The sequence below is a fragment of the Natator depressus genome, chromosome 28, assembly GCF_965152275.1.
Source record: "Natator depressus isolate rNatDep1 chromosome 28, rNatDep2.hap1, whole genome shotgun sequence".
In the NCBI taxonomy this organism is placed as follows: Eukaryota; Metazoa; Chordata; order Testudines; family Cheloniidae; genus Natator; species Natator depressus.
The window spans coordinates 6,093,574-6,115,030 of NC_134261.1; the positions used below are offsets into that span (position 1 = coordinate 6,093,574).

At 49.6% G+C, this 21,457-nt stretch overlaps 3 non-coding genes across 3 annotated transcripts; 1 reads left to right on the top strand and 2 right to left on the bottom strand.

Moving 5' to 3' along the window:
* The first annotated feature begins 899 nt into the window (after positions 1 to 899).
* Positions 900 to 973, top strand: TRNAT-AGU (transfer RNA threonine (anticodon AGU)). Its single transcript has one exon. It is a non-coding gene; the product is annotated as a tRNA-Thr (tRNA).
* A 1,173-nt stretch (positions 974 to 2,146) lies between these two features.
* TRNAV-AAC (transfer RNA valine (anticodon AAC)) lies at positions 2,147 to 2,219 on the bottom strand. The gene has a single exon. It is a non-coding gene; the product is annotated as a tRNA-Val (tRNA).
* A 9,488-nt stretch (positions 2,220 to 11,707) lies between these two features.
* Positions 11,708 to 11,780, bottom strand: TRNAR-UCU (transfer RNA arginine (anticodon UCU)). The gene has a single exon. It is a non-coding gene; the product is annotated as a tRNA-Arg (tRNA).
* Positions 11,781 to 21,457: the final 9,677 nt, after the last annotated feature.

Genomic DNA, 21,457 nt, shown 5'->3' on the forward strand with positions numbered 1-21,457 from the left:
CATCTGGAGTACTGTGTCCAGTTTTGGGCCCCACACTACAAGAAGGATGTGGATAAATTGGAGAGAGTCCAGCGAAGGGCAACAAAAATGATTAGGGATCTAGAGCACATGACTTATGAGGAGAGGCTGAGGGAACTGGGATTGTTTAGTCTGCAGAAGAGAAGAATGAGGGGGGATTTGATAGCTGCTTTCAACTACCTGAAAGGGGGTTCCAAAGAGGATGGCTCTAGACTGTTCTCAATGGTAGCAGATGACAGAACGAGGAGTAATGGTCTCAAGTTGCAATGGGGGAGGTTTAGATTGGATATTAGGAAAAACTTTTTCACTAAGAGGGTGGTGAAACACTGGAATGCGTTACCTAGGGAGGTGGTAGAATCTCCTTCCTTAGAGGTTTTTAAGGTCAGGCTTGACAAAGCCCTGGCTGGGATGATTTAACTGGGAATTGGTCCTGCTTCGAGCAGGGGGTTGGACTAGATGACCTTCTGGGGTCCCTTCCAACCCTGATATTCTATGATTCTATGATTCTATGATTCTTTCAACTACCTGAAAGGGGGTTCCAAGGGGGATGGCTCTAGACTGTTCTCAGTGGTAGAAGATGACAGGACAAGGAGTAATGGTCTCAAGTTGCAGTGGGGGAGGTTTAGGTTGGATATTAGGAAAAACTTTTTCACTAGGAGGGTGGTGAAGCACTGGAATGGGTTACCAAGGGAGGTGGTGGAATCTCCTTCCTTAGCAGTTTTTAAGGTCAGGCTTGACAAAGCCCTGGCTGGGATGATTTAGTTGGGGATTGGTCCTGCTTTGAGCAGTGGGTTGGACGAGATGACCTCCTGAGATCCCTTCCAACCCTGATATTCTATGATTCTATGAAGTGGAACAGTTGAAAGCACCTTCTTGAGGCAGGCACCATGGCTTAGCTGGCTAAAGCACCTGTTTAGTAAACGGGAGATCCTGGGTTCAACTCCCAGTGGTGCCTTGTTGTGTGGCTTTTGGTCTCCTCTGCTCATGTTTTCCTATGCCTTCCTGGGAAACAGAAGAGACCTCCCTTGGCAATCCAAGTAATAGCTTGCCAAGGAAAAGGCTTCTTTAGAGAGAAGCGTTGGAAAGAATCAAATCACAACCCTGGAGTTGATGAAAAGGCTGCCGTGATGGGCATTGGCAAGGGGGTTGCTTCGACTGCAATTGCTGCAACACAAGAGTCTGTGCCACACGTCCTTGTGATTCGCTGGGGATGTCTGCGCACTGTTAGGATATAGATATTCAGGCCTGTCTGCAAAGGCCTGTACTTTAAGAATTTCCATTTATGTTTACTATTTAGCTAGTTCTAGAGGTATAAAAGAAAGAATCAAAATCGTGGTCTGCCAGTGTAAGGGCCTTCTCTTACTGTGACAGTCTGAGGCCCTGTGCTTAGGGATAAGGCCTTTGGCTAAGCAGCAGAGGCAGCCATAAGCTGGGAAGCGACCGGTCACCTCCTCACATTCCAACCTAGTCACATTGAAAGAAGGTGCTATTGGGCTGATAGTAATAGAATCCTGTCCTGATAATGCCCTATCGCCTCCAGAGACAGGGAAGTGCCTAGAAGATGTTAAAGGAAACTTAGTTTGATAGCATCCTGTCTGGCAAGAACTCACTTAGCAATAGCTGGGATGTGAAATCCTCATTTCTGTGTTTGTTCTATCACTGTAGTCCCCATTTCCCTACTGTTTGTCTGTATCATCTCTGTCTGGTTCTCGAGTAGCAGCCGTGTTAGTCTGTATCCGTAAAAAGAACAGGAGGACTTGTGGCACCTTAGAGACTAAGAAATTTATTAGAGCATAAGCTTTTGTGAGTGCCAGCTCACTTCATCGGATGCATTCAGTAGAAAATACAGTGGGGAGATTTATATACACAGAGAACATGAAACAATGGGTGTCACCATACACACTGTAACCAGAGTGATCAGGAAAGGTGAGCGATTACCAGCAGGAGAGCTAAACATATTTGGACAGAATGACGGATTTCAGCAGATCATGCTTTGTATGAAATATCACAACCATATATGAATGATGAATATGGTGGGCTACAGGGGGCTATTTTGAGGGACATCATGTCACAAAAGCCTCCAGAGACTGGCGTTTGGGAAGAGCTGGCTGGGAAAAGTACGCTATCATGTTTCTGCCTGGTTTTGAACCGGGGGCCTTTTGCATGTTAAGCAAACGTGATAACCACTACACGACAGAAACTCCATCATAATGCTCTGCCCTGCCCCTCAAATTCCATCCACTTGGGTGGTGCTCGCCCTGGCATACCCCGATGGGAGAACCTGGAGAAAGTGGTGGCAGCCCTTTGATAGCTCAGCTGGTAGAGCAAAGTACTGGTGCTGGCCCTTACGTTGCCCTTGTGGCTCCATCTTGAAGGAGAGCTTCTTTTTCTTTCCCTTGCTGAGAAAGAGCAAGAGAAGAAAGAAAGCTCAGGTGGGCCAACTTGGTGCACAAGCCCACGCTGTCTTTTCCTGCTGCAGAGCCTGAAATGAGGGACTCGTGGCAGATAAAGGCACCGCTGCGCTTCCAGAAAACAGCCCTCTCCTGCACAAAGACGGATGAAAAAGCATGCCACTGCCTGGGATTGAACCAGGAACCTCTAGACTTTCAGTTTAACCCTCTCCCCATTGACCTGCTTGGCTTGTTTTTGGCATTCTGTGTCTCACCTTGAAGCTCAGGCTCATTAAAACATATCTCCAATTGATGGCCAACGCAAGAGTGTCATCGCTTGCTATTTTATCATTTGAAATTACCATTGGCCAGTGTTTGGCTCTCTCTGTGCTGCGCTTCAGTTCATGAGGGGAAAGGCGAGAAAAGAGACCATTGAACTAAAGGCCTACGGCTAACAGTCTAATGCTGTCTCTTAGCGTAACACTATTTACGACTGGTCCACCCTGTGTTGGTGGCCGTTCGATTTCTAGATGTTAGTAACATTTCAGTTACTGTTAAAGTTTAAAAGTTTCTATTTGCTGAAAGGAAATGAATTTTTTATTTGCTTCTATATGGGATGAATAAATACAGATTTACAGATCCTAGCATGCAAATTTATCAACTTATATGACAGAGAAAATCATGCATCCAAATTGTGCATCAAAATAACAAAATGAGCTACAAATGCAATAAAAATAAGGTATTCAGTGGTTTAACATGGGGGGGGGCACCGAAGATGCTTCTCGCCTGGGGTGCCATTTAGTCTAGGGGAGGCCCTGTCAGGGAGAGCAGGAGTTAGTTTCCCATGCCTATTTTCAGGCTGTAATCTGTGAGCACCCTGCTCTGTGGGAGGGATCCCGGTAGCCCAGACTCAGGGCTGGAACAGGCCCCTGATTTAGGGGGTGGCTGCATGGTTTACAGTGCTCTGATGTCTCAGAAAATCTGTCTCTCTCGAAGCCTCAGATCTCTGTCCCCAGAAGGCTCCTGCACCGCCTCCTCTCCCTTCACATTCTATAGAAAGGAGCAGTATCAAGGGATAGGGATGACCCATAGGGCACTACCTGGGTGGCTCTTTCTCTTTACTTAGCCATGTGCTATAGCTCAGAGAACTCTTTTAGTTGTCTCCCCTCCCACAACCTGGGAAAGGGGAAGGATTCTCAGGTTCTAGCTTGATTTGAATGAGGATCACTGGACCCTAGAACCATTCACTGCCCTTTCCTAGAGAAACCTGTGATACATAGAACAGGGCTGAGGTAAATGCTTACTGGAGTCAAGAATTGCTCCCCTGGAATACCAGCAGTATTGGGCAGCTGGAAATCTCACAAAAGGAGCTGCAGTATTGGTGGTTGTTGTGGAAAATTAACCACGCATTGTGTTTGGATCAGAACAAGCCTGAGGCCAGGCCCACTTTATTACAAGCATATGCAGGGACAGTCAGCCACAGCGTAGCTGCTCTCCTAAATGGAGGAAATACAGAAGCTTATATAGCTGAAAACCACAATTAGTCAAGCACACTTCCACATTAGTATTTTTCCCCCCAAAAAGAAAACTTAACAGTACTTTACATTATTAGGAATATAATGAAGGCAAGCTTTTCCTGTTATTGACAGGTATTCCTATTATGGTTAAGGACTTTCCTAACACTAGCTGTTGCGGTTACATTTCTCAAGATGAGCTATTGCAAATTGCCTTACAATGGAAAGTTTCCATGCCCTCCACTTTTGCTCTCTGGTCACGTACACACTTTAGCTTGACCAAAGTCTCAGGCCTACAGTAGTGGGGTGGCTACCCCACTCCTATCCTAGATGGGGCTTCAGCAGGCCAGGGAGGTGGTGCAGGTGGGCGGCCAATCAGAGAAGGCCTGCTAGGGAGCCAATCAGAGGCTGCGTTAGAGACAGCCAATCAGAGCCAGACTCAGCCATATATAAAGGCTGCCCAGGAAGGGAGTGGGCAGTCTCTCCCTGATGGTCAAGGGAGGAGGACTGACTCCTCTGCTGGAAGGTAGCACCTTGGACAGAGCAGTGCTGGGGAAGGCCAGAAGGAGCTGGGGTGCTTTGGCCAAGGAAAACCCCAGGCAGGTGCATAGGGCTGAAGGGGAAGTGGCCCAGGGACAATAGCAGGGCAAGGGGAGAGAAGGAGGGCAGAGAGACTGCTGCTAGAGGGTCCCTGGGTTGGGACCCAGAGTAGTGGGTGGGCCTGGGCCCCCCCTTCCCCTTGTACTACATTGGGCTGAAGAGGAGTGTGGCCTGATCCAGGCTGTGGCTGGGCCCTGCAATAAGGGGCTAGACTTAGAGGCTGTAGCTGGCCACTACAGCAGGTGCAGATTGTGGACTGCTGATAACACCAAACCCCTGGAAGGGGGTGAGACCGGAGCAGTGGGTGCTGCTGGAGGGCAGTGTCCTGAAGAGGATGCTGCTGAGCTGGGAGCAATGAGGGTCCCCAAAGCAGCATAGCAGATGAGGGGCAAGGCACCATGTGAAAAAGGTGCTCTGTGACTGGACAGAACTAATTCCCAGAGCAACCAGTGGGTGGCGCCAGCATTGGTGAGTCCTAACTCCATCACACCTACTTAAAGTTTTCTCCTATAGTCACCCCACTTTGGTGCCTACTCGGCACCACCTTGGTCTGAACTTCCATATTCATGAGCCTGTTAATTTTCTCCTTTTCTTCTTCCTGTTCTTCTGCCCAAACTGTATCATACATCTCATTTTACAATCATCAGTGCCACCTGCTTTCTTGATCTGAGGTTGGCAGATTTTTGTTTTGGCCTATGCAGTTATAAATGCATTTACATAATCCTATGCTAAACAGCAGTAAAAGCAATAACATTCCCATGGTGATTTGATGTGGTTGGGATTGTTGTATAGCCTTAGTCACAACACAATACATCAGTCTTGGTACACAAAGTAGGTATTCTATAGGCAATATAAAAGGCATTCTTTTTGGTTTGATACATATTCTGGAACATGTGAATTTGTCCCTGTAATTCCAAAACTTTCTGAACCTCCAATAGGAGTGGAAGGAAATTCTGGAATCTGTCAGGTACTAAAGTAATCCAGTTAAAGGCATCTGGAACCTAAGGGCTAACTGTAGAATTTTATCTGCAGGCCAATAAACGATTGGCTGTGGTGAGGTTAAAATGTACATCATTCAAGGTAGTGGCATCATCATGCACACAGCTATTATTAGCTTGGAAAAGTAGGTGTCCTGTCAGGGTAGTCCTGTGTCCCATAACCTCCCAGCAAATGTTGTCATGAAGAGTGACAGCCTCTCCTGGGTTTAGTTTACATACACACTGAAGTTGAGGGGGTTCTAATGGCCAGAGTGTCCATTGGCTTCCAATCCCTACCCAAATGTCAGGCATTATTCCAGGAGCACCGACTACAAATCGGTTGGGCATACCAGGTAGTTTAAGTTCCCAAATGTCTCGGTGAATTATCCAATCCCACATGCATCCTTCCCATGGACCTGGCAGGATTCCGTGGGAGGGAGCCCATATCCTTCTGACTGGCCCATATGCTTGGAAAGAGCACTGCAAACATCTGTATTTCCATTCAGAAAACTTCCAAGTATGTCTTCATGGCCACAGATTTGATGGAACTCCTGAGGGCAGTAGGCCACGCCTGATGTTCAAGATCTTTCTGAATAGCCATCAGCTGGTCATTCAGAAAATCCTGAACCTCTGAACAAGCCAGATCCCACTACAATGCCTTTCCACCTCAGTGATCTCCAGTACCATCTCTGTTAACAGCGTTTGGGTCATTGAACTAAGGGCGGAGATAACGTGTAATTCACTAATACCAGCCTGAACCTGGGCTAGCTGTGCTCCAGTAATAAGGCCTGTGGCTTTTTCCAACTGTCCCAATTTTTCCTCATGTTGGTGACCTTTATGGATATTCCAGATTGCAGCCACACTATTTGCACCATCCCACAGGTGTCCAGCCAAGTCCCTTTTCTTTCTAGCAGAAACCCAGGTCCGTTGCTGTGCTAACCTAATGGCAGCTCCTTTCGAACAATTAGGATATATAGAGGTAATGTAAATTTTATAGTCCCTAGTGTAGCATTAATTACTGTCTGTCAAAACTCCAATGCTTCTCTCTTTGATGAAGTATTGTACCACATTTGATGGCTGAACAACCTCATACTTTTGAGAGACCTCAGCATCAATAGCATAGGACGGGGTGTATTGCAATATGGTACCGTTTAAATTATTAGTTATTGGGATATTTTCAGTACAGGTAACTTTTTTAGCAGCAGAACAAACTCTTTGGGTATTTGTTTATTTACCAGTTGGGTGACCAAATAACAATAAGGGCCTTTCTTATTTATCATGCTAAAAACTCTGGGAATGGCCATCATATCTGTCCCACTATGGGCCCCATCAATGTCAATTTCTGACTTTTGGGGCTCAGTTGCAGTGATATCATATATTTCTATTTCCACCAACCCATCTGTTCTCCACTCAATCATTTGCTCGTATCCATGGACCTGAACCTTAAAAATTTCTCCCAGCAAAATTTCCATAAATCACTTAAATGTGAAGGTTTTGGCCATTGGGCTTCATTAGACTATACAGTATCATCTATATTTGGGTAGGTTGTGGGGGTGGTGGCAAAAGAGGAGGGGAAGGTGAGGTTAATGGAGGCAGGGATGGTGGGGGTGATGGTTGTGGTAGCAAGGTGATTTGATATTCATTGTCTAGAAGCTAATTAGGGAGAGGCGTGCATGGTGAAACCACTTGCCCAAAAACACAGGGTGCAGCCTGTGGAATAAACCCCAATTCCCAGTTAATACTACATTCCCAAGCATGGGTCCCACAAGTTCCTCCCTGCCAATGTACAATATTCCGCCTTTTGTACCAGGGTAAATTCTTAATGTCTTTGATAGTCAGGAATTCTTGTACCTTGGCTCTAGCAGAGCGGATGTTCCTCTTCCTCTCTTGGAATGTCCATGGTTTAACATCATAAAAGGGAGAGGTTACTGGCACTTTATTTGGCCCTTCAAAGGGGGTTTTCATTGATGAATTGCTGGTGGCCTTGTGCATCCAAAAGAACATAACAGCATCATGAAAATTCAGCAATAGTAGCAAGAACATAGTTACACACATGAACCACATAGAGGGCATGAGCCACTTTCTCACTATGGCTGACTCCCTTATTCTGGCTATGGGGTTGGCCATGGCAGTTGGGTGTCAGTGGATTCTAGTCTCTCCACTGGACTTTAAAGGCAATTATTCTGGCCTTGTGTTTTCCTGTGTCCCCTTTACCAGCAGGGCCAAGGCATCAGCTGGCTGTGAAGGTGGATCACAGGCGGTTTATCTTTTTCTGCGGTTGTATGTAGGCTCCTCTCCAGGGTCTGGAGAGGCGTCACTGGTGCTGTTATTCTGGTTACTCCCTAGGGCTGGGTCTGTCTGTTGGAAGTCCACAGCGTCCGGGTCCAAAGGCGGTCTTGCCTTTTTGCAGTGGGAGGCGGGGACCCAACACATGGCTTATGAGGAGAGGCTGAGGGAACTGGGATTGTCTAGTCTGCAGAAGAGAAGAATGAGGGGGGATTTGATAGCTGCTTTCAACTACCTGAGAGGTGGTTCCAAAGAGGATGGATCTAGACTGTTCTCCGTGGGAGCTGATGACAGAACAAGGAGTAATGGTCTCAAGTCGCAGTGGGGGAGGTTTAGGTTGGATATTAAGAGAAACTTTTTCACTAGGAGGGTGATGAAACACTGGAGTGCGTTACCTAGGGAGGTGGTGGAATCTCCTTCCTTAGAAGTTTTTAAGGTCAGGCTTGACAAAGCCCTGGCTGGGATGATTTAGTTGGGGATTGGTCCTGCTTTGAGCAGGGGGTTGGACTAGATGACCTCCTGAGGTCCCTTCCAATCCTGATATTCTATGATTCTAAGTGACGAGTCCTTTGCACTTGACCACTGTGTGGGTAGTCAGCAGGATCTGGTAGGGACCTTTCCACTAAGGCTCCAGGGAAGTCTCTCTGGTACACCTTAAGGTAGACCCAATCTCCAGGCTGTAGCTGGTGGCAAGGAGTATCAGCTGGTTCAGGCAGGGCACTTTTCACCTGTGAGTGAATAGACCTAATGCAACAAATCAGCATCTGACAGTACGTAATAACAGTATCACTGTTTAGTTGCAAATCCAATTGATAAGGGGATGGGGGAGGGGATACTGGCATTCTCATAGGCCTGGCCATAAGGATTTCATGTCGGGACAGGCCATGTTTACGTAAGGGTGTGCTTCTCATGTATCGGGGTTGGACTAGATAACCTCCTGAGGTCCCTTCCAACCCTGATATCTATGATACATGAGGGTGAGGGGCAGGGCATCCAGCCACTTGAGGCCGGTTTCAGCACAGATCTTAGAGATTTTGTTCTTCAATTCCCCATTTTTGCACTTGACCACCCCCGTGCTCTGGGGGTGATGGGCACAATGGAAGTGTTGGGTAATGTTAAGGGCCTTCCAAATCTACTGCATAATTTGGCCTGTAAAATGGGTACCTCAATCGCTGTTAATAGAAAGGGGCAGACCAAACCGGGGGATAAAGTCTTTTAACAGTCTTTTAACCACTGTGATGGAATTGGCCTTGGCACTAAGGTGACCAGATGAGACCGATAAAATATCGGGACACATGGGGGAAGCGGCCAGAGTCAAGTTGCTGAAGCGCCCCCCCCCCCAAAAAAGCAGCCGGAGCAGAGTTCCCAAAGCAAAAAAAAAAAAAACCCCAAAAACCAGAGCGGCCAAAGCCGCAATATCAGGACAAATGGCCCCCCGACTGTGCATTGCTCGGGACGCTGGACAAAACTAAAAATCAGGACAGTCCTGATTTTATCAGGACGTCTGGTCACCCTACTTGGCACAAGGGTAGGCCTCTATCCATCCAGAGTACATACAAACAAGGACATATTCATAAGAACAACATTTTGGCATATTGGTAAAATCAATCTGAATATTCACAAAGGGCCCCCACGGGGTGGGGTGCACAGCTGATTTTGTCCATACTGGCCTGCTGCTATTGTGGGCTAGGCAGATAGGACAGGAACTGCAGTACTGATGTGCCACGATGGAAAAGTTTGGGGCATACCAGTATTTCAGTGCTGATGTTATTCCCCCACCCCCGCATTTGCTGACTTGTGCAGTGCCATGGGACATGCGAGCAAGAAAGGGGAGCAAAGCCTTGGGTGCTACTAAGCGGCCATCTGGGGAATGCCACAAGGCATCAGGATGTAAAGAACATCCATCCAGCCTCCACCTGCCCTTCTCATGCTCTGGGGTCAACTCTTGCATAAGAGCTAAATCTTGAAGGGAGTCAGGCATGGAGGGGGACTGCGTAATAAGGAAAACGATGTCACATGGAGCCGGTGACCTGGAAAGGGCTGCCTGTTTGGCAGTAGCATCTGCCAAAGCATTTCTTCTGGTAACCTCATCATAAGGCTTCTGGTGGACAACACATTTTACAATGGTGATAGCAGAAGGAAGTTGAAGGGCAGACAGCATCAACAAAAGGCCCATCACTAAACCTCGCCCCCCCCCCCCGATGTGAGACATCCACAGTGTTTCCATAGCTGCCCGTAGTCATGAACTACCCCAAAGGCATAACGGGAGTCTGTGTAGATTTGTCCTTGGCCAAGGTACAGGCATGGGCAAGGGAGACAAGTTCCGCAACTTGGGCTGAGTGTGCTCCCAGGAGGGAGTGGGACTCAACAGGCTCATGTTGGGAACAAACGGCATAGCCAGCCACGAGCTGGCCAGCAGAATTTCTAAGGCAGGACCCATCTACATAGACCAGTAGATCAGGATTGTAGAGTGGGGGGTCTTTCAGGTTGATTCTAGGGGTGGAGAGTTCCGTTGATACGGTTAAACAGTAATAAGGCTCTCCATCAGCCGCAGGGGGAAGTAGGGAGGCGGGGTTGAGAACAGAGCAGAGGGTAAGAGTTAGTCAGTCTGGAGTTAGAGATGCTGGGTTGCATTTTTCAGAAGGAGGGCAGTCACAGCAAGCAGAACCGCAACACATAGAGTGGATCCCAAGACGAGGGTAGCAGAAGCCTCCACAAGGGTGGCGGCCGCTGCTACTGCCCGTAGGCATGGAGGGAGTCCAGCCACCACAGGGTCCAAAGGTGAGCTATAATATTCAATGGGGCATTGCTTATCCCCATGAGTTTGAGTAAGGACCCCCCAGGCTATTCCGTCCTTCTCATGGCAGAAGAGAGTAAAAGGTTTCTGATAGTCTGGTAAGCCCAAATCTGGGGATCTGGTAAGGGCTTCTTTAATCTGCATGAAGGCTGCTTCGGCTGCAGAGGAACATGGAAGGGGCTCTTGGACCTTGTCAAGGGTTAGGTCTTGCAGGGGCTTGACAATAGCTGCATACCCGAGGATCCATTGTCAGCAGTACCCGACCATGCCTAAAAAGCCACTCATTTGCTTTTTAGAGGTTGGCCTAGGGACCTGGAGAATGGCCTGTCCTCATGAAGAGGACAAGTGCCTCCCTCCAGCTGAAATATCCTGTCCCAAATAATGAACCCTTGGCAGATGGCCATAGTTTAGACTTGGAAGCTTTATATCCCTTCTGGGCTAGTGCTTGCAGGAGCACAAGGGAATCCGTTTTAGAGGCTTCAAGTGAAGACAATGCCAGAATCAGGTCATCTACATACTGGACCAGGGTGGACCCCATTGGGAATTCAGTGTCGTCCAGATCCTTTTTAGGAATCGGGGAGAACAAGGCGGGTGACTTGGTATAACCCTGGGGTAACCTGGTCCAAGTATACTGGAGCCCTTGGTCGGTAAAGGCAAACAGATATTGGCTATCTTTATGAATAGGGATAGAGAAAGGCCGAGCCGAGGTCAACAACAGTGAAATAGATGGCGGATGGGGGAATGCAGGAGATTTCAGGATTCAAAGCCCTGAGTGCTGGCCCTTACACCATGGGACCAGACCTTGGGTTTTTCTGACTTCCAGCGTGAAAGAGCCTGGGTGGACAATTTTTTGCCTCCCTTGCTCAAGGCCTTTCTGGCCAGCCCTACATTTGCTCAAGAAGTCAGCACACAGTGGTTTGCTGTAGACCCAGAGGCCCTTCTTCCTTCAGACTGTGAGGCCAGTGGGCGTGTGAGGAAGTTGCCCCTTCAGGCCCAGGCAGTAAATGGCCTTTCCTAGGAAAGGCCAAGTCCTGAAAAGAAGAAAAAGTAATGTCAAAGTGGGTACTGAAGAGCTGCTTTTTGAAGTTCTTGGGGGATATCACAAGAAGGAAATGATGCCCCCTATATCTGACCAGGGGCTTGAACCCTGGACCCTCAGATTAGAAGTCTGATACTCTACCAACTGAGCTAGCCAGCCTCATATAAAGAAAGGGCAAGTTTGGTGAAGAAAAACTTTTCAGGAAAAAGACAAGAAACAATACTGAAAACCTGCCTACTCTTGCTCTAGTCCCAGCCTGCTCCTCTGTCTGGTGCCATGAGATCTTCTTTTTTTAGTTAAATATTGGCTCCAGAAGAAAACACGGTTATACAAAGCAAAACAAAATCACAGACAGAAATGCCATTGAAAATACAAAAAAAGGAAAACGCAATCCCCATCACATTATGGTATCCAGGGCCAGATTAACTTTTTGTGGTCCCTGCACCAAACACATTTGTGGGCCCCCCCTGTGGAATGAAGGGGAAAGAGCACAGTGGGGCATGGTGGTGAAGGATTGGTCCCAAGCTGGAGTGAGGCAGGGGCAAGATGAGCACAGTGGGGTATGCGGGGAGAATTAGGCAGGGGCTGGGGCAAAAGCACAGTGGGGTTGGAGCTACGGTTCCTCCCTGGAGCAAGGGAGGGGCTGGGGGTAAACTGCAAGCACAGCAGGGCTGGGTAGGGGGTAAACAGGATCCCCCCTGCCTACATGGAGTGGGTACCTACCTTCTCCCTGGTTCTAGCACATTCTCCATCTCTCTCTGCACTGAGCTGAGGGTGGGGGCGCACAGGGCTGGGGGTGCAGGGTCTGGGAGGGAGTTAAGGTGAGGGAGGGGCTCAGGGTTGGGGCAGGAGGTTGGGGTGTGGAGCGCTTACCTGGGGCAGCTCCCATTTTGTGCAAGGGGTGCAGCTGGGAGTGTGGGGTGTGTGTGCAGGAGCTCCATTTTGGTGCTCAGGGTAGGGGTGGGGATGTGGGGCAGGGTGCAGGAGTCAGGGCATGGGGTGTGGTGGGGCTGGGGGTGTGTTAGGGGTCTGCAAGAGTCGGGGCATGGGTCGTGGGGGGATGGGTATGTGTGGGGGGTGCAGGAGTCAGGACTGGGGGCATGGGGGGGTGCAGGAGTCAAGGCAGAGGGCTGGGGTTGTGAGGGTGCTCCCAGCCCTCTGCCCTGAGTGGCTCACGGCCCTGATTCCACCGCCTTCTCCAAGACACACCCCCCCCCAAATCTGCCTCCTCCCCCAGCGGTGAGTGCACTGTGGCTCCACTCCTCCCCCTCCCTCGCGCTGGCAGACAGCTGTTTGGCAGCAGGGAGAGGAAGGGGGTGGGGAGGGGCGGGAACATGGCGCTCTAGGGGAAGAGGCCGGGGAGGAGCTTGGCTGCTGGCGGAGCCTGCCCGGCTGCAGCAGGAGCCCCAGGAGCTGGCAGCACCAAGCTTCTGCCCCCGCAGGAGAGAGCCGGGGCCGGAGAAGAGTGGCGGGGCCAGGCCCCTTTGGAGCATGGGCCTGGCGCCATGGTAAATCCGGTACGGATGGTATCTGGGCCAGTCCTGCATTGAGAGCACCCGCTAATGTCCCTGTGTGCTTACGAGAAACCTGGAGGAACGGATACCAACTGCTCCCGCTTGTCGCAGTAAAACCCTTTCCCTGCCCTCAATCAGAGACCAGCTGGACAGAATCAAGGCCCATCCAGGTCCCAGACCCCAGCCCACACCCGCCTCCACTCTGCTGCTGACTCAGGGTGTTTCTCCACCATGGCCAGCCATTTAAGGGCCACGGAAACCCGGTTAGCCACTGCTCAGAGAACTGTCTTCGTCGCTGAAGATGCTCCTCACGGCAGCTCTGCCAAAGGGGGTACAATGCTGTGGCATCAATGAGCCACAGTGTGTCCAGTCATCCAAAGAGTCAGTTTCTTTCTTTGTGGTTGCCCTGCCATTCCCCTCAGGCCTGCCCTGCCCTCCAGCTCAGCCTCCGGCTGAAAACTGAAAAACACAATAGTAGAGCCATAAAAGGCTTCAACGCCCACCGTGCCCAATCCCCACATCTCGGTACTTAAAGGATGTGACGAAGTGGGACTGTTCTTAATGTTTCCTCTGAATAGTGTGGGGGTGCCTCAGTTTCCCCTAGACAGTTCTTACGTCTCTAGGGGGTGGGATAAGGGTATATGATCATTGCCGAGCCCTAGAGGGCAGGTGTGTGCAGGGGTCTGGACATAGAGAATGGCTGACACCCTGTTTCCTGGCAACTGATGGCCTGGGCCCTTCCCCCCTGCAAGATGAGAGCTAAAGAGTTGGAGAACAAAGGAATCCAGTGATCTCCTGGGCCCAGGAAAGGGACAAAGCCCAGACGAGGAGGGGCTGGAGAGAGTTTCAGTTTGGGGCTGGCTGGGGACATGGAGTGAAGTGCAGACGTGGTTGTCTGGCTCACTGCCCCCCAAAATGGACCCGGCTGAGGGGTCCTGTTCTCTGCACCTACAAGCTCTGTGTTAGACCATGTTCCTGTCATCTAATAAACCTTCTGTTTTACTGGCTGGCTGAGAGTCACGTCTGACTGCGGATTTGGGGGGCAGGACCCTCTGGCTTCCCCAAGACCCCACCTGGGCGGGCTCGCTGTGGGAAGCGCACAGAGGGGCAGAGGATGCTGAATGCTCCGAGGTCAGACCCAGGAAGGTGGAGCCGGGGGAGCTGTGTGTCCTGCAGACAGGCTGCTCACAGAAAGGAGACTTCCCCAGAGTCCTGACTGGCTTCGTAGGGAGCAGTTCCAGAGCATCACATGGGGACTCCGTGACAACAGGCACCCATGCCTGTTAGTCTCTAAGATGCCACAAGTACTCCTTTTCTTTTTGCAAATACAGACTAACATGGCTGTTACTCTGAAACCTGACTGCTGTGAGGGTGGCCACTGCTGCAGCTGAAACCAGGGAGGGCATTATTGGTGGACTTCGTGCTCTGTAGCACTGGCTATCGCTAGATTATTGTGTATGGTCCCTAGTTAAGGTGTGAAAGTAAAGATCTATGGAAGGAAATGGTTCCCTTCCTCTGGACCTCACAGTGTTTGGTGTTAGGGGGAGAGGGGATTTTAATTGTCAGCTGGCCTAAGGACCACTGATCCTGTTTTCCAGACTATCAGAGGAAACTCTTTTACGATGAGCACTACCTGGTGCAGGTCTGTAGCAAGGTCGATCTAGAGGACTTGTTTCTCTGTAGTGGAACCAGCAGCTGGTGAGCGGTAGCCTACTGGTCCTCTGATCTGAGGTCACACCTGCCCCGATGGGGTACACCTTTCTGCAGGGACAGGCCAGGAGTCACATTGACTGGATTTTTGTGAAAGAAAGCACGTTGACAGCCCAGTGCAGGGTAGTGCCAATGGACTGTTCCGATCATGCAGCACTTACCATGTGTCTCAATGTGGGCAATTCCATGGCCCTTGGCAGAGGATATTGGAAGCTGGACTTCCAGAGCTTGCAAGATAAAGGGGCAGTGCGGCAAAGCCTTGTGGCGTTGGCAGAACGGGAAAGCATCAGAGAGTTCTATGGCAACCAGGGGTATTGGTGGGAGTCGGCGAAGGAGGAGTGGGCGGCCTTGTTCCTGGTGGCTGGGGAAACACCAGAACTTTAAAGAATACCAGCCGTGCCAAGTCCTATAGGATTTCTACAAGACTGTCAGGGTTTCCCCCACCCCCGCACACCCAACTCTGGGGTACAGATTTGGGGACCTACATGAAAGACCCTATAAGCTTATATTCTACCAGCTTAGGTTAAAAACTTCCCCAAGGCACAAATTCCTTTTGTCCTGGGATGGATGGTATGTTACCACCACCAAGTGATTTAAACAAACATTCAGGAAAGGGTCATTTGGAATCTCTACCCCACCCCCCAAAATATCCCCCCAAGCCCCTTCACCCCCTTTCCTGGGGAGGCTTGTGAATAATATGCCGACCAATTGCCTTAGCAATGTAAGCACAGACTTTGTCTTTAGGACACTGAAATCAAAATCAGGTTCTTAGAAGAAGAACTTTAATTAGAAAGAAAAAATAAAAGAATCACAGCTGCAAAATCAGGATGGAAGGTAATTTTACAGTGTAATAAGATTTAAAATATAGAGGATTCTCCTCTAGGCTCAGCTTCAGTTACAAAAACAGGAATAAAACCCATTTCTGTAGCATACGAAAAATCCACAAGCTGAAACAAAAGATAACCTAATGCATTTCCTTTCCCAACTTACAATTTCTGTGAATTGAGGTCTATTGTTCCAGGTATATTTTCAGGAGATGTTTTACCTGCTTGGTCTCTCCCTCCATCCAGAAAGGGAAGAACAAAGAGCACAAACAAAACCTCCCCATCCCCCCCCCCGCCATTTAAGTCTCTTCTTTCCTCATTGGTCCTTCTGGTCAGGTGCCAACTAAATTATTTGAACTACTTAACCCCTTACAAGTAAGGGGATTCATTTTAGCTGCCAGGGAGGGATTTTATGCTACCCTTCTCTCTATATTTATGACCAAGACCATCCAGAGATGGGAGCCAGTCAATGCATGACTGTACGACCATATCAAGTGACAGCTGGCCGAGTTCTGGGAGATGAGGATGCTGTGGGCCCAATTTGAGTGGGACCACCAAGTGAAGGGAGCGGTGGTCTCCCCAGACATTTTTGCAGCCTGCAGAGAAGAGAGACAAAGCAAGAGGATGCAGGGACTTAGGGTGGGACCCACAGATCCAGTAGTGCAGGACCACAGTAGAATGCTGGCCATCATGGAGGCCTACTATGGGAAGCTGTCCCAGGCCTGGGATATTGCTCAGCAACAACAGGGGCAGTTTCTCTCCTTAGCTGGGGACTGCTCACTGCTGCTGTCAGGAGATGACTAGGGGAGTTTGCTAGAGCCCATGTAGGAACATGAGCTGAGGGAAGCAATTTTGTCCTTGAAGACCAGCATACCTCCTGGCCCAGAGTGCCTGCCCCCAGTACTCTACTGGGAACTGCTGGAGCCTCTCACACCAGTGTTGACGAACGGCTTCAACAGCTCCCTGCACCATCAGGCACTGAGTCCATCACAATGCAATGCTATCCTGGGTTTGCTGGCCAAGATGGGATACCTGACTGACATCCAAAATTGGAGGCTGACTGTTCTGTTTAATACCGACGACAAGATTTTGTCCCGAGCACTCGAGAGGAGGCTGGGAGGGGTAGCAGACTGGCGCATTGTAGCGCAACCAATGTGGTGCGAGGTCAGACAGTCGCAGACTCCTCATGCAGCGTGCGGCAGGTCTGCGAATGGGCGTGCCGGAAGCAGTGGGAAAGTTACTTGTTGGCTCTGGATCAATCCAAGGCCTCTGAGTGAGTCAACCTGAACTATCTGTGGAAAGTGCTCAAACAATATGGATTTCCAGGGGACTTTATCAGATGGCTGCAGGTGCTGTACAAACTGGCCTCAGTCTGCCGGTTGGTGGATGGCTGCCCAGGGAACAAAATCCCTGTGCATGCAGGCATACGACAGGCCTGTCCCTTGAGCCCCTTCTGTATGTGCTGTCTTTGGACACTTTTCTGAGAGCACGCCACAGAAGCAGAGCAATGCGGGGCATGGTTTGCCCTGACCAGAACCTGGGAGGACTGATCAGGGGAGCTGTCACGTTGAAGGCGGTTGCCCATGCATATGACATGAGCATCATAGTGAGCTCCCTGGGCAACTGCCGCACTTTGGTGACACTAAAGGAGGGGTACTTGGCTGTAGCCGGAGCCATGGTGAACCTACAGAAGAGCAGGGCCCTGTCAGTGGGATCGGACCCCCCAAGGGGGTTTGCCCTTACCCATCAGGGATTTGCAATTCATAAGCAGCCAAGACAGGAGCACTCCCAGGGTGGTGAACACCTTGAGGGTACTGTTTGGGGTCAGGGACAAGGTGGGGAATGCAAACTGGGAGAGGCAACTGCTGGGCTATGAGGAACGGCTCTGCCGGTGGCATAAGTGGACCTTTTCATTAGTCCAGAAGGCTGTCATGCTCAAGACCTATCTTTAGGAGGCAGGAAAATTTCTCAGCCATATATTTCCCCCAGCTCCACAATTGCTGTGGCGACTGAACCTGATGGCCTTCCACTTCTTGTGGGGCAATAGGACTTCCCTAGTCAGAACTGTGGCTTTTCTGCCGGTGACAGAGGGCGGGTTGGGCATGGTGGGCTTTAAAGCCTTTTACAGCTCCACTTTTCTCGATTTTCAGTTTTCACTGGGAGGCTGAGCTGGAGGGCACGTCAGGCCAGAAGGGAATGGTGGGGCAACCACGGAGAATGCAACCGACTCTTTGGATCTGGCTGTACTTTTTGAGCCCACTGGGTGCAGCAATGGGTTTGGGTTGGCCAATGGTGGCGGAAGGGGTAGAAGATTAGGCAGGCCCCTCACTCCCTCCAGTGTTCATCCACTCCACTTTATGTCCTACAGGCTTTTCATTGGGTGGCTAGGTGGAAGGTGCTCACAGGATGGTTTAAGCTGCAGCAGTGGCCGCCAATGGGGCGAGCTCCGGGTTGACCTGGTGGCCGGACGGAAATTAAGCCCGGGCCCGGGGCAGGGTGACCCTCGGCAGAGGAGGGTCCGCCCTTCACAGCAGCAGTGGCCACAGCAGTGAGCCTTCCCTTTGTCCCTGTCCATACAGAGGTCATTGTACCACAGGGTGATGGAGGCCAATTTTAGGAAGCTTCCACTGAAGGTGAGCAACTGTCCCCAGAACTTACTGACAGGAGCTTTAAAGTATCTGCAGATGGCACGGGTGTCTTTTAAGTACTGAGATGTGCGATGGCACATCTTTCATGGGTAACTGTATGTACACGCAAACATGCATGGGCAAAGCAAAGGTTGTCCATGGGCACTGTCAGGCTCCAGCACGACTTCATAGAATCATAGAAGGTTAGGGTTGGAAGAGACCCCAGGAGGTCATCTAGTCCAACCCCCTGCTCAAAGCAGGACCAACACCAGCAAAATCATCCCAGCCAGGGCTTTGTCAAGCCGGATCTTATAAACCTCTAAGGATGGAGATTCCACCACCAACCTAGGTAACCCATTCCAGTGCTTCATCACACTCCTAGTGAAAGAGTGTTTCCTAATATCCAACCTAGACCTCCCCCACGGCAACCTGAGACCATTACTCCTTATTCTGTCATTTGCTACCACTGAGAACAGTCTAGATCCATCCTCTTTGGATCCACCTTTCAGGTAGTTGAAAGCAGCTATCAAATCCCCCCTCATTCTTCTCTTCTGCAGACTAAACAAGCTGAGTACCCTCAGCCTCTCCTTGTAAGTCATGTGCTCCAGTCCCCTGATCATTTTTGTTGCCCTTCGCTGGACTCTCTCCAGTTTGTCCACATCCCTTCTGTAGTGGGGGGGCCAAAACTAGATGCAATACTCCAGATGTGGCCTCACCAGTGATGAGTAGAGGGGAATAATCACTTCCCTCGATCTGCTGGCAGTGCTCTTACTAATACAGCCCAATATGCCATTGCCCTTCTTGGCAACAAGGGCACTCTGCTGACTCATATCCAGCTTCTCATCCACTGTAATCCCCAGATCCTTTTCTGCAGAACTGCTGCTTAGCCGGTCGGTCCCCAGCCTGTAGTGGTGGATGAGATTCTTCCGTCCTAAATGCAGGACTCTGCACTTGTCCTTCTTGAACCTCGTAAGATTTCTATTGGTCCAATCATCCCATTTGTCTAGGTCAATCTGGACCCTATCTCTCCCCTCTTAATGTCATCTGCAAGCTTGCTGTGGGTGAAATCCATCCCTTCATCCAGATCATTAATAAACTTGTTGAACAGGACTGATCCCTGGGGCACTCCCCTTGTTACCAGCTGCCAACTAGACATCAAGCCATTGACTACCCATTGAGCCCAAAAATCTAGCCAGCTTTCTATCCACCTTATAGTCCATTCATCCAGCTCATACTTTTTTAACTTGCTGTCAAGAATACTGTGGGAGACCATGTCAAAAGCTTTACTAAAGTCAAGATATATCATGTCCACTGCTTTCTCCATATCAACAGAGCCAATTATCTCATCATAGAAGGCAATCAGGTTGGTCAGGCATGTCTTACCCTTGGTGAATCCATGTTGACTGTTCCTGATCACCTTCCTCTCCTCCAAGTGCTTCAAAATGAGGACCTGCTCCATTATTTTTCCAGGGACTGAGGTGAGGCTGACTGGTCTGTAGTTCTCCAGGTTCTCCTTCTTCCCTTTTTTTTAAAGATGGGCACTATATTTGCCTTTTTCCAATCATCCGGGACCTCCCCCGCATCACCACAAGTTTTCAAAAATAATGGTGAATGGCTCTGCAATCGCATCAGCCAATTCCCTCAGCACCCTCGGATGCCTTAGAGCCGGACCCATGGACTAGTGCATGTCCAGGTATTCTAAATAGTCCTTAACCTGCTCTTTCTCCACAGAGGGCTGGTCACCTCCTCCCCATACTATGCTGCCCAGTGCAGCAGTCTGGAAGCTGACCTAGTCTGTGAAGACAGAGGCAAAAAAACATTGAGTACTTCAGCTTTTTCCACATCTGTCACTAGGTTGCCTCCCCCATTCATTAAGGGTCCCAGACTTTCCCTGACCTTTTTCAGGTTGCTGACATACCTGTAGAAACCCTTCTTTTTACCCTTCACATCTCTTGGTAGCTGCAACTCCGGGTTATGTTTTGGCCTTCATGATTACACCCCTGCATGCTCGAGCAATATTTTTATACTCCTCCCTAGTCATCTGTCCAAGTTTTTCACTTCTTGTAAGATTCCTTTTTGTGTTTAAGCTCACCGAAGATTTCACTGTAAAGCCAAGCTGGTTGCCTGCCATATTTGCTATTCTTTCTGCACACTGGGATGGTTCGTTCCTGCACCCTCAATAAGGCTTCTTTAAAATACAGCCAGCTTTCCTGGACTCCTTTCCCCCTCATATTAGCCTCCCAAGGGATCCTGCCCATCAGTTCCCTAAGGGGGTCAAAGTCTGCTCTTCTGAAGTCCAGGGTCTGTATTTTGCTACTCTCCTTTCTTCTTTTTTGAGGATCCTGAACTCAACCACCTAATGGTCACTGCTGCCCACGTTGCCACCCACTTCTACTTCCCCTACAAATTCTTCCCTGTTTGTAAGCAGCAGGTCAAGAGGAGAAAGTCCCCTGGCTGACTCCTCCAGTGGCTTATGTGGCTGTTGAATGGCTGGTTGTGGTGGAAAATAAAGTGAGTCACTAGCAAAGTAGAGGCGGGCATGGGTGGGCTCTGGGATCAGGATGGGCCTTGATTCGCTACTGCTAGTCTGTTTCTCAGTAAGAAGGGGTTTTCCACCAGCAACTGGGACTAGTTGAGTTTTGTGTTCAGACACTGTATCAGTTCCTCCAGGCTTCTCGTAAGCACACAGGGCCCTTAATGGGTACTCAGTACACAGAAAGTGTACTAGCAATTGCATTATTCCTTTTTTTTTTTTTTTTTTTTTTTTTTTTTTTTTTATGTAATGGCATTTCTGGAGCAGGTCCTCAAGGAATCAATTCTGAAGCACTTAGAGGAGAGGAAAGTGATCAGGAACAGTCAGCATGGATTCACCAAGGGCAAGTCATGCCTGACTAATCTAATTGCCTTCTATGATGAGATAGCTGGTTCTGTGGATGAAGGGAAAGCAGTGGACATGTTCCTTGACTTTAGCAAAGCTTTTGACACGGTCTCCCACAGCATTCTTGCCAGCAAGTTAAAGAAGTATGGGCTGGATGAATGGACTATAAGGTGGATAGAAAGTTGGCTAGATTGTCGGGCTCAACGGGTAGTGATCAATGGATACGTGTCTATTTGGCAGCTGGTATCAAGTGCAGTGCCCCAAGGGTCGGTCCTGGGGCCGG